Source organism: Molossus molossus, unplaced genomic scaffold, assembly GCF_014108415.1.
Source record: "Molossus molossus isolate mMolMol1 unplaced genomic scaffold, mMolMol1.p scaffold_m16_p_22, whole genome shotgun sequence".
Lineage (NCBI taxonomy): Eukaryota > Metazoa > Chordata > Mammalia > Chiroptera > Molossidae > Molossus > Molossus molossus.
In genome coordinates this window covers 10,126,795-10,140,106 of record NW_023425358.1, presented here as the reverse complement: position 1 = coordinate 10,140,106, position 13,312 = coordinate 10,126,795, and the positions used below count along the sequence as shown (strand labels likewise).

Genomic DNA, 13,312 nt, shown 5'->3' with positions numbered 1-13,312 from the left:
TATGGGAGAACATCATTGCCAATGATACATCAGATAAGGGGTTAATTTCCAAAATATACAGACTACTCATACAACTCAACAAAAGGAAGAAAAATATCCAATTAAAAATCAACAGAGCCCTGGCCAGTTTGGCTCAGCGGTTGGAGCGCCGGTCTGCGGTCCAGAGAGACCCGGGTTCGGTTCCCGCTAAGGGCACGTACCTTGGTTGCAGTTTGTCCCCGGCCCTGGTTGGTCGTGCGGGTGGCAGCCACTCGATGTGTCCCTTCACATCGATGTTTCTCTCTCTCTCTCTTCCTCTCTCTCCCTCCCGCTCTATCTGAACAAAAAAATGGAAAAATGTCCTCGGGTGAGGATAAAACAAAACAACAACAAAAATCAACAGAGCCCTGGCCGGTTTGGCTCAGCGGTTGGAGCATCAGCCTGCGGTACAGAGAGACCCGGGTTCGGTTCCCGCTAAGGGCACGTACCTCGGTTGCAGTTTGTCCCCGGCCCTGGTTGGTCGTGCGGGTGGCAGCCACTCGATGTGTCCCTTCACATCGATGTTTCTCTCTCTCTCTCTCTTCCTCTCTCTCCCTCCCGCTCTAGCTGAACAAAAAATGGAAAAATGGCCCTGGCCGGTTTGGCTCAGCGGTTAGAGCGTCCACCTGCGGTCCGGAGAGACCCGGGTTCGGTTCCCGCTAAGGGCACGTACCTCGGTTGCAGTTTGTCCCCGGCCCTGGTTGGTCGTGCGGGTGGCAGCCACTCGATGTGTCCCTTCACATCGATGTTTCTCTCTCTCTCTCTCTTCCTCTCTCTCCCTCCCGCTCTAGCTGAACAAAAAATGGAAAAATGGCCCTGGCCGGTTTGGCTCAGCGGTTAGAGCGTCCACCTGCGGTCCGGAGAGACCCGGGTTCGGTTCCCGCTAAGGGCACGTACCTCGGTTGCAGTTTGTCCCCGGCCCTGGTCGGTCGTGCGGGTGGCAGCCACTCGATGTGTCCCTTTCACGTCGATGTTTCTCTCTCTCTTTCTCTCTCTCTTCCTCTCTCTCCCTCCCACTCTATCTGTACAAAAATGGAAAAATGTCCTCGGGTGAGGATAAAAAAAAAAAAAAAAAATGGAAAAATGTCCTCGGGTGAGGATAAAAAAAAAAAAAAAATCAACAGAGAACCTAAATAGACACCTCTCCAAACAGGACATATAAATGGCCAAGAGACATATGAAAAAATGCTCAGCATCACTAATCATAAGAGAGATGCAAATTAAAACAACTATGAGGTATCACCTCACACCTGCCAGAATGGCTGCTATCAACAAATCATCAAACAACAAATGCTGGTGAGGGTGTGGACAAAAGGGGACTCTAGTACACTGCTGGTGGGAATGCAGACTGGTGCAGCCACTATGGAAAACAATATGGTGTTTCCTCAAAAAATTAAAAATTGATCTGCATTTGACCCAGTGATCCCACTTCTAGGAATATATCCTAAGAAGCCTGAAACACCAATCAGAAAGAATATATGTACCCCTATGTTCATAGCAACATTATTTACAATTGCCAAGATCTGGAAACAGCCCAAGTGTCCATCGATAGATGAGTGGATAAAAAAGCAGTGGTACATATACACAATGGAACACTATGCAGCTGTAAGAAAGAAAGATCTCTTATCCTTTGAGATGACATGGAGGGACGTGGAGAGCATTATGCCAAGTGAAATAAGCCAAGCAGAGAAAGACAAATACCACATGATCTCAGTTATTTGTGGAATATAATGAACAAAATAGACCCAGAGACATAGTAATAGGCTACCGACTGACAAACTTAAAAAGAGGGGGATGGGGAGGGGAGGGGAGAGATCAACCAAAGAACTTATATGCATGTGTGCATAATCAATGGACATAGACAACAATGCGGGGGGGGGGGGGTGTCAAGAGGAGGGTGTCAATGGGAGAAAAAGGAGAAACATCTGTAACAAAAATAAATTAATAAATAAAAAAACAAGACTATAAAAAAAAGAAAAGAAATAAAGTATGAGCTTTAGCCCAGCTAGTGTGACTCAATGGATTGAGCATCGTCCCATGGACTGAGAGGTTCCAGTTTGATTCCTGGTCTGGGCACATGCCCAGGTTGTGGGCTCAATCCCCAGTAGAGGGCGTGCAGGAGGCAGCCAATCGATGTTTCTCACATGGATGTTCTATCTCTCCCTTCCTCTCTAAAAAAAAAAATCAATAAAAATGTATTTTTATTATTTGTTTTTTTACCCTCACCCAAGGACATTTTTTTCCATTTTTCATTCAGATAGAGTGGGAGGGAGAGAGAGAAACATTGATGTGAAAGGGACACATCAAGTGGCTGCCTCCCGCACAACCCAACTAGGGCCGGGGACAAACCGCAACCGAGGTACGTGCCCTTAGCGGGAACCAAACCCGGGTCTCTCTGGACCGCAGGCCGATGCTCTAACCGCTGAGCCAAACCAGCCAGGGCAATAAAAATATATTTTAAAAAAGAAAGTATGAGCGTTAGAATCAGACATACCTGGGTTCTACCCTTCCAGATCTACCATGTGCTTCATGGGTGTGATGTCAGTAAGCCACAAACTGAGCCTCGTTCTCCCCATTTGAATATCTCTGCCCAAGCTGAGGTTGTAAGAATAAGTGATCGGCTTTTCATCAAGTCTATGATGCACTTCCCTGCAGTTGCTACCATCCAGGTGGCAGATGGCACAGGGGGGCCACTGCCTGCCCTGTTTGACCTTGCTCACAGCCATCACTAGTTCTGCCCTCGCTCCACGGAGTCATGTGTGTTGTCAGCCCTGGCCAGTCTGGCTCAGCGGTTGAGCATCAGCCTGCGGACCAGAGAGTCCTGGGTTCAGTTCCCGCTAGGGGCACATACCACAAAAAAAGAAAAAAAAAAGAAAAGCACTAGACACCCTGAGTCTAACCGCCATTTGAAGTGTCTTCAAGATTACACCATAATTTAGCATTAAAACTGAAAGGCATGGGAGCAGCAGCTAGGCATCAATTTGATTAAGGAAGCAAATATCCATCATTGGAAAATGACCTTAGCAACCACACCTATGGGGCGTGGATATAGAAGACGGTGAAGTGGATGAAGCTGTATTATGCACTGTTATTACCGAGACGTGTGAAAGACTGACCTGCCACAGGCCAAATAAGAAAAGACAAGAATCAAAACTCCCAGAATGGGCCCTGGCCTGTGTGACTCAGTTGGTTGGGTGTCATCCTGTGCATTGAAACGTTGCTGGTTCTTCCCAGTCAGGGCACATATGTGCCCAGGTTCCAGACTCTGGGCTCAATGCCCTGTGGAGGATGTGCAGGAGCCAATCGATGTTCCACTCTCACATCAATGTTTCTCTCTCTCCCCCTCTCCCTTCAATTTAAAAAAAAAATTTTTTTAATCCTCACTTGAGGATACTTTTCCATTGATTTTCAGACAGAGTGAGGGGGATGGAAAGAGAGAGAGAACCATCAATGTGAGAAAGACACATCGATTGGCTGCCTCCTGCACAACCCCAACCAGGGCCAGGGACCAAACCACAACCAAAGCACGTGCCCTTGACTGTAATCAACCCCTTGACCCTTTGGTCCACAGGCTGACGATCTAACCACTGAGCCAAACCGGCCAGGGCTCTACATGCTGATTTTAAATTGAGTGATGACAATTCAACTGTATATGTCCTTTAAAGTTATGTTAAATACTACATTTTGATTCTCCAAATAAAAAAACTGTATTTACTAACCATTTTAATTGAAATAAAATAAATTTAGCTGAAACAAAATAAAAATTTAAGAAACCATCTGTTACAATGTCAGTGTTTAAACATAGCTAGAAAACAAAACTAAATATATTAAGGCAAATCAGTTATCTCTTTATAAAATAATTTCATCAAAGTACTTTTCAGCTCTATAATTAAGATTAAATGAGTTTTTGCCCTGGCCAGTATGGCTCAGCAGTTGGAACATCGGCCTGTGGACCAGAAAGTCCCGAGTTCGGTTCCCGCTAGGGGCACATGCCAAAAAAAATAATAATAATAAATATATATATATATATATATATATATATATACACATATATATATAATGAGTTTTTAAACTGTGATACTTGAAAAAATACAGGGTTAAGTAGTATAAGATAAAAGGCAGATAAAGAGTCTTGTGAAGATATGAGACTTGTGGATATAGTACTTTTTTTTCCCCTCATCAAACTTTGTCTTAATGGGCCTCAAAATTCTGCGATAGATTTTTGGTCAAGTTACTTCCATTAAAAAGTACTGATTTTTAAAACGAATAACAAAAACTGCTTCCCCCCCCCACACACACACACACACAGTCCCCTAAATGTTCTCCTTTCCTTCTGAAGTTTCTATGATGCATTGTTATCACTAACCAGTCTTCCGGGGACCGTTTTTCTACCCTGATTAAGACTGGGTGGTGGGTATTGGGGATAATCTCATTTAGTCTCTCTGAGCTTTCTGGGCAGAATTGGTGACTTTGTCAGCTCCAGCTGCCTTCTTGTCCACTGCTTTAATGACACCCATAGCAACTGTCTGTCTCGTGTCACCAACAGCAACCCAGCCCAGGAGACGGTTAGAAAAGCTCTCAGCACACATGGGCTCAACAGGAACCATATTGACAACAGCAGCATCACCAGTCTTCAGAAACTTTGGGCCATCTTCCAGCTTTTTCCCAGAACAACTATCAATCTTCTTCAACTCAACAAGCTTAAAACCAATGTGAGTTGTGTGACAATTCAGCACAGGTGCGTATTTGGCACCGATTTGGCCTGGGAGGCTCAAGATAATCACCTGAGCTGTGAAGCCAGCTGCTTCCATTGGTGGGACATTTTTGTTGTCACCAGCCACACTGCCACGGCAAACATCTTTGACAGACACATTCTTGACACTGAAGGCCACACTGTCCCCAGGAAGAGCTTTGCTCAAAGCCTCACGGTGCATTCATCAGACTTGACTTCAGCTAGCTGTAACACTGACTGGAGCAAAGTGACCACCGTGCCGCATCTGAGAACACCAGTCTCCACTCGGCCCACAGGGACAGCACCCACACCGCCGATTTTGTAGACATCTGGAGGGGCAGACGCAGAGGCTTGTCTGCTGGACGAGCTGGTGGCAGGAGGCAATGCAGAGCTTCGAGCAGCATGGTTCCACCGGCACTGCCATCCTCGCGGGTGACTTCCATCCCTTGAACCAAGGCATGTTAGCACTTGGCTCCAGCATGCTGTCGCCACTCCAAACAGAAACTGGCACAAATGCTACAGTGTCAGGTTGTAGCCAGTTTTCTTAATGTAGGTGCTGACTTCTTTAACAATTTCCTCATGTCTCTCCTGGCTGCAGGGCGGCTCAGTGAAATCCATTCTGTTAACACCAACAGGTCAGTGGTTTCGCACCCAGTGCATCAGCCAGAAGGGCAGAAGGGCATGCTTAGGGTCTGCCCATTCCTGGAGACGCCTGCTTCCAATTCACCCACACCGGCATACAACCAGGACAGCACGGTCAGCCTGATATGTGCCCGTAATCATGTTTTTGATGACATCTCTGTGTCCTGGAGCATCAAGAATGGTCACATAATACTTGCTGGCCTCAAATTTCCACAGGGAGCTATCAATGGTGATACCACGCTCGTGTTCAGCTTTCAGTATATCCAAGGCCCAGGCATACTTGAAAGAGCCCTTCCCCATCTCAGCAGCGTCCTTTGCAAATTGTTCAATGGTTCTTTCGTCAATCCCAGCACATTTGTGATCAGATGCCTTGTAGTGGTGGACCTGCTGGAATCTAGGTGTCCAATGACGAAGATGCTGATATGAGTCTTCCTTTCCCATTTTGGCTTTGATTTAGTGGTGGTTTTCACAACACCTGTGTTCTGGCAGCAAACCCACTGAGGGGAAAAATGGATATAGCACTTCTGAACATTTTAGAGCTTGATGGGACAAGCACATTTATGTTTAATTTTACCATGAACGACAACGTCCCTCTGCCCTTGAGCTGCCCTTCCTGTGTGCAGAGCGAAGTGGGTATGCAGGTGCCACTCACCTCGATTCCAGGCCCGGCTCCACCCCACCAACTGCTGACCTTGTACAAATTACCTCACCGATCTAGGACTCAAAGTCATCATCAGAATATGGTGACGAGACAGAGCCTCCTTCGCACAGTTGTAAAGAGGATTAAATGAGTTAAGATATGCAAGGTGCTTAGAACAGAATCTCAATTATGGTAAGCATTTTATATGTTAAATGAAAAAAATGATTAGGGTCAATTCTGAGTCACAAATTAAAAATGGTAGAGCGAGAAGACACTAACTAGGGGAAAGAAAAAAGGGAAATACAAAAGGGAAGAGAAGCCCAGGCCTGTCTGGCTCAGCAGTTAGAGCGTCAGCCTGTGGACCAGAGAGTCCTGAGTTTGGTTCCCGCTAAGGCCACGTACCTCAGTTGCAGTTTGTCCCCGGCCCACATTGGGGTTGTGTGGGTGGCAGCCACTCAATGTGTGTCTCTCACATTGATGTGTCACTCTCTCTCTTCCTCCCACTCTATCTGAAGATAAATGCAAAAATGTCCTCGGGTGATGATAAAAATAAAAAAGGGAAGAAAAGAGAGAAGCGATGGAGAAGCAGAAGGAGGCAGTGTATTCTAGAAGAGAACAATAAGACCAGGAGAAAATGAGGTGGGAAGACAAAAGGAATAGAGTTGGGGGGGGGGGTCTAAGAAGGCAAGAACTGAACAAGCACAATAGGTAGAGGAGTGAGGGGGAGAAAGGAAAGAATAAGTAAATTAAAGGGAAAAACTGTATCAGACTCTACTGAGCTAACTGGATAAGGATTAAAAAAGTATTCCGAGGAGAAAGACTTCCCGAGTGAAATAAACTCAACAGTTACAGTCAGGCTTGGGGGAGGGGACACCTGTTAGGCTCCCACCACCATTCTCTAAGTAAATACAGTAACCTTATGAGAACCAATGGTACCCAGATAAATTGCCCAGAACACAGCTCTTAAAAATGCTCTAACTCCCATCAACAGATGTATGAATAAGCACAATGTGGTATAAACGTACAATGAAATATTATTAAGCCTTCAAAAGGAAGGCAATTCTGATACATGGTACAACATGGAAAACTTTTGTAAATATCATGCTAGTCCTGGCCCGGGAGGCAATAAATCAATGTTTCTCTCTCACATCAATGTTTCTCCCTCTCTTTCTCTCTCTCTCCCTCCCTCCCTCCCTCTCCCTTCTTCTCTTTCTAAAATAAAAAACGTATCCTCAGGTGAGGATTTAAAAAAAAAAAAGAAAATATCATGCTAAGTCAAATAAGCCAGACACAAAAGTACAAATATTGTATGAATCCATTCATACAAGGCACCTAGAGTAGTGAAATTCTTAGTGGCAGAAAGCAGAGTAGAGGTTACCAGAAGCTGGGAGGAGTTACTGTTTCGTGGGTACAGCTTATCCATATAAAATAACAAAAAAGTTCTGAAAATGAATAGTAGTGGTGGCTCCACAACATTGTAAATGTACTTACTGTCACTGAATAATATACTTAAAATATGGTTCAACAGTAAGTTTTATTGTATGCAAACTTTACCACAATAACAAAATTTTACATTAAGACATGCTGCGCCCTGGCCGGTTTGGCTCAGCGGTTAGAGCGTCGGCCTGCGGTCCTGAGAGACCCGGGTTCGGTTCCCGCTAAGGGCGCGTACCTCGGTTGCAGTTTGTCCCCGGCCCTGGTCGGTTGTGCGGGTGGCAGCCACTCGATGTGTTCCTTTCACATCGATATTTCTCTCTCTCTCTCTCGGTTCCTCTCTCTCCCTCCCACTCTACCTGAACAAAAATGGAAAAATGTCCTAGGGTGAGGATAAAAAAAAAAAAGACATGCTGCAGATGACCCCAGTAGTGATCGCCAGCCCACTCCACCATGGTGGAGAGGGGACATCACTGGTCCCTTTCCCATCACCATCGTCAATAAACCCCAGAGCCACACAGGAGCCCCTACTCCTCACATTCACAATGAACCCTGACCTCCTCTGGTCCCTCCTCTGCCCAGCTAAGTTACACCTGAACTCTTCCTGTCATTACTGTCAGGATGTCACTCTCAGCTCAGGTCACAGGAGCTAATCTCTAACAAACCCACCCCAGAATTCCTGAGAGCCAATCAACTGTTCTTTTCGTCCAGCCGGGTAGCTACCATCTAAAGCACCTACCAAAGTGTCTGGCACATAAGAGATGAACAATGATTGCTATTACTGCCAATGTCCTATCAGACCTCAGTCTCCTTCTTCCCACTTCTTAGGTACAAACACCTCACCCACATAAGTTACCTCCAAGACTTTGAGGGGCAGAGGAGTAGAGGGGATGAAGACAGGAGGATACAAAGAAAGGTCCTTGTCCAATTCACTTTCCTGTTAAAGGCCCAGTGGACCTATTTCAACTGCTCCTTCTTTCCCTACCTCCCGGTTCCTAATTCACAAACTCTCAGGCTCTGCTCTGGGCTTATTTCCTGGATCTCTGACTCCTGACCTGATTCATCTTGGGTTTCACTCCACACTTTTTAATGAAAGGTTTGGGATACTCCCCAGCTCCCTGATGGTAGAACCTACGATCAACCACAGTCCTCTGGTGCAGACGAGGGAAGACCAAGTGCACGAGCCAGTCACTGGGACAGGATAGGCAGGAGCTAACATGTATTGGACGCCTACCAAATGCTAGACGCTGGTCCAAGCAATGAACAGTTATCAATCATTTCATTAATTTAATGACCACAATGACCCAATTAAATTGTTTAAAACTCATATCCTCACAATTCAGAAAACTGAACAGTACAAAATAATAAATAAGTGCTCTGTTCTGAACATCTGACGACCACCACATGACAGGGTGTTATATTAAATTTGAAAGCATCAAAATTAGACCAAGTATTGCCCTGGCTGGTGTTGCTCAGTGGTTAGAGCACCTGTCCGTGAACCACAGGGTCATGGGTCCGCTTCCCAGTCAAGCGCAGGTTCTTCGGGGGGCTACCAATCGATGTGTCTCTCTCACATGGATGTTTCTCTCTCTCTCTCCCTCTCCCTCTCTCCCTTCCACGCTCTCTAAAAATCAATGGAAAAATATCCTCAGGTGAGGATTAACAACAGCAACAAAAATTAGACCAAGTATTATGTTTACTCACTTGGAATGGCAAGTGGAGATTTTACTTGTACCTGATTTCTAGAACAAATAGTTTTGGAACAGATCACAAAAGAAAGCATACTGGACGTAGTTCTAAACAGTGAGCAGGCACTGGCAGCGGAAGGGCAGTGAACAAATAGCAAGAGTATACACATTTCAGCACAAATCCCCCTTCTTGCTGAGAAGGGGAAGCCCAAAAAATCCATCACATACGTTCCTCCATTTTAAAAGTTCACAGCCAGGCCAGTGTGGTTCAGTGGAGCGTTGACCCAGGCGCCAAGAGGTCCCCGGTTCGATTCCCGGTCAGGGCACATGCCCAGGTTGTGGGCCCGATCCCCAGTGGGGGGCGTGCAGGGGGCGGCCAATCAATGTTCTCTCTCATTGATGTTTCTGTCTCTCTCCCTCTCCCTTCTTCTCTAAAACCAACACAGAAAAAAAAAAAAAAAATTCACAACCAATTATTAGCATTGAGAAAAAGCAGAAATGAGCAGTTAAAAATAACAACACTTGAACCCAACCTAGGAAGTCTCTCCAAATGCTCTTAGAGACACTCGATTTTCCCTTCACTTCAGCTCTGTGAGAGGCTGATGCGTATCGTTCCACATCTCACAGAGGAGGAAATAACCTCAGAGAGAGGTGACATCACTTGCCCACGGTCGTGGGCCCCGTCAGCCTGAGGTCCCTCATTTGTCATCTTACCCTACCATGACCTGAACTGAAGAGCGACTGGAAACCTACCAGTGAAGGTGGAGTAATAGGACTAAAACATTTCTTTAGTTCCACTCAGAAGCAAAATAAATACAATTATTTTAGGGGAAATATGCCTGAACCTAAAGATGTCTGGGAAAGTAAATAAGTAGGGAAGTCAGGCTTTCGTAACGCTTTCAACACATTTTTTAGATGAGATCAGGCACATTCAGGGTGGTGTGGCCGTAGACAACAAATTTTTTAAATAATAATAATAATGAGCCTTTGACTAGGTCCCAAATAAAAAAGTGTTTTTAATTAGGACATTACCAATTCAGAATATTTCCACATACACAGAGAGGTCTAAGGATAAAGATTAGAATGAAGAAAGTGGTAATAATGGGTTCCTCCAGGTACTTCTGCTGTCGCCACCCCCATTTAACATTTGTTTTAAATATTAATAAAGCAAACAATAAAATGCTCAAGATTGCAGAAAAACTCCAGATAAAATTTTATGCCGTTGGGAAGAGAACTCCAGAAAAACCTTCAGAAGCTGGATAAAGTAAACGGGCCATGGCGGATAAACTTCAAAATAAGCAGCACTTTTAAAATAACGAGACTGAGCTGTCCTGTTACAAAAAATATTGCAGAATGTATCCCAAAGAAACTTGCCTAATTTGTTTCTGGCCGTCATCAAGGATGATACCATGTAAACAGAAACGAACTAAACTAAGGTTTAAATAAAAAATAAAAATATAAAAACTAAATAGATTAGAAAACACAGGGTGACAAAAACATGCAAGAAATGAAGCCGATCGGGCAGGTCTGAAATGGTAACCTTGGCCTTCTTTTCCTCCTCATGTGTGTCCCTTTGCCCTTCCACTTCCCATGCAGAAACCTTCGCACCACACAGTGATTCCTCCTCCTCCTTTTCTTGTGCACAAAAGGGCTTCAGAGACTATCAACTAAAGGTTTTCTTCTGTGGAAAAAGATTCTTTTTCTGGGCAGGACTGAGGTGCTCCTTTATGTGTGTCCAGGAGGCACGCAAACCAACCTTTCTTCCCGTCAACCCGAGAAAGCTCCCTCTAGTTCAGATTAGAACGTTCATGTACCAAACAACAAAGACTGCTCCTCCCATCCCATTTGATAGTTTGTTAGCAATGCCTTGGAACCCCATCAAGTCACTGAAAAGAGCTCTCTGCATTCACCCACAGAAAAGAAGAACCTGGGCTAAGAGACGTGGGGGCCTTAGCCTGACATTCTACATTAACATCCTTGGGCGTTCAAAACGTGTTAGTTCTAAACAATGATAAACCTTGATGGCTGCCTTTTCCTTTCTACAAAGAACAGCTGGTTGGCTGGTAACGATGTGAAGGCCATGTCAAGGAGAAACTATCAGGAGTCCTCTTCTCTACTCTCCCAAGACTTTAGTTACAGGCCTCAAAGCCACAGAGTGTATCACTGGCAAAAGCATACAAATCATTAGCGGCCAGCCTGAGAGGTGTTCACAAAGTAAATGGATGGATCAAGGAACAGAGCGCCACCAGCTCTTGGGGGCTCAGGGCACCCTCTCCAGAGGCACCACCTTCTTCCCTCCACTGGCAGGCCGCAAACGGGCAGGCACTCAACCCCCAGAGCCGACTGCAGGCTGCTTCTCAGTCTCCGTGAGACGGGGACTAGGTCTGCTCCTGGGTTTGCCCTTCCAGAGGTGACCGCAGAGATTCTGGGTTCTTTCCTACGAAGACTCTTTGGTGGACCCTGAACTCCAGTTTGGATTTTCCCAGCAAAATTATTGTTATTAAAATGTAATTCTCCTAACTTTGAAAATAAATGTGTTAAATTAAATATTCCTTCTGTATATACACATTACCAGGAGAAAATGCCCCCGGCCTGCCAAAGGCCACCCTCCACTTCGGTGCTCTGGAGCGGCCTCTGGTCCCTCAGGCTTCACCGGGCGCCACTGCAGCACCACTTCCTCCCTGCCTCCCGGAACACTCACATCGCAAATCTGCAGTGCTCCTATCTTCATCTTCACTTTACTGATTGTCTGTTTATTAAAATTAAAAAGTGTATACTTTTCTAAACATATACTTAGATGTTTACATTACACTAAACTTTCCCTTGAACCCACCTACCTGCTCGCCTACTACACTACCTGCTCATTCTCACACACAACAAAAACTGAAGAGCTGTCTACAGTCCATCTCCACTTCCTCACCTCACAGCCCCTCCTAGGCCCTCCCCAGGAGGCTTTGGTCCCCACCACTCCCCTGACACTGCACTTTTTAAATGTCTAATGCCATTCCAAGGCTCACTGGAAGGTTGGGATCTTGACCTCTCCACGACACGCACACCCCCCTTAAAACTCTTCCTCTCCTAACACGCGGCAGGAAACCTCGCTGGTGCCCTCCTACCTCTGGCAGCCCCCGCACAGCCTCCGTGGCCCGACCTCCAAGGCTGGCGCTGCGGGCCCTGGCCCTGCTCTCCTCGTTCCTGGCCTCCACTTTCCCAGAGCACATTCCGGCCTTTGAGCCTTTGCAGAAGCTCTGCCTGAATGCTCATCACATCCTCCTCCACCTTCAGATCTCAGAATCAGTGTTACCTCCTCGGTAGGCCTTTCCTGTTCACCCTCCCTCACAGTACTCTCCTTTAATAAATGCAAAGCTTTTATCATCAGTTAAGTGACCATATATCTGTGCACTGCCAGGCCCCCCGCCCCCGCAATGATCACATGAGAGTGCCCTCATGCTCAGCACCTAGAACCATGCCTGACACTCGGGCCATCAACAACTGTTTCTTGAATGAATGCATGGTCTTCTCCTGCCATAGGAGGGCTTTTGTTACCTAACAAAAACCCTCATAGGATGAATTCTCCTAAATAAAAAATGTATTACCATTTACATTGATGATGTATACTGCTTCCCCAGTTAAGAGACTAGGCATAGGTATCTATGTAACATCAGTGTTTATAAATGAACTTCAATGAGCTGGAAAGAAAAAAAAAAAAAACACAAAGAGGGGGAAAGCAATTTATATATGACATTATCTAGAACTATAAACTAGCGAATCAGAATATTCTGAGGGAACGTGAACTGATGCCAACTATACAACTGCAAAAAGTACATGAAACTCAGCTGCTCCCAAGGTACACAAAATCCAAATCAGTCCTTGAAAATGCAAAGAATATGCTGTATGCCAAACGTGGCATTAGAAGAAATTCTCCGAGAAGTCCAATTATTCTAACCAAGGTGCATGTCTTGATGCATGATGTATAGTTTCTGAAGTTTTCCCATCCATGATCTTGTGTCATGCCAGGACAACGCTGTAAGATTAGTTCAGATATTGTCATCCCCATAATACACAGAGGAGTTGAGCTCACAGCAGTCGAAAAGCAGGCTCAAGTAGGCGCAGCTCAGTTCAGTGGTAGGGCAGTTCTGGGACCAGAATGTACACCTC

The 13,312-nt window shown here is 45.5% G+C and overlaps 1 protein-coding gene and 1 pseudogene across 1 annotated transcript in view; both read right to left on the bottom strand.

The window, feature by feature from the left end:
- The window catches only part of PRDM10 (PR/SET domain 10), a 101,305-nt gene that overhangs the window by 62,181 nt on the left and 25,812 nt on the right, over nucleotides 1-13,312 (bottom strand). The window lies entirely within an intron of this gene.
- Nucleotides 4,452-12,375, bottom strand: LOC118640326 (annotated as a pseudogene).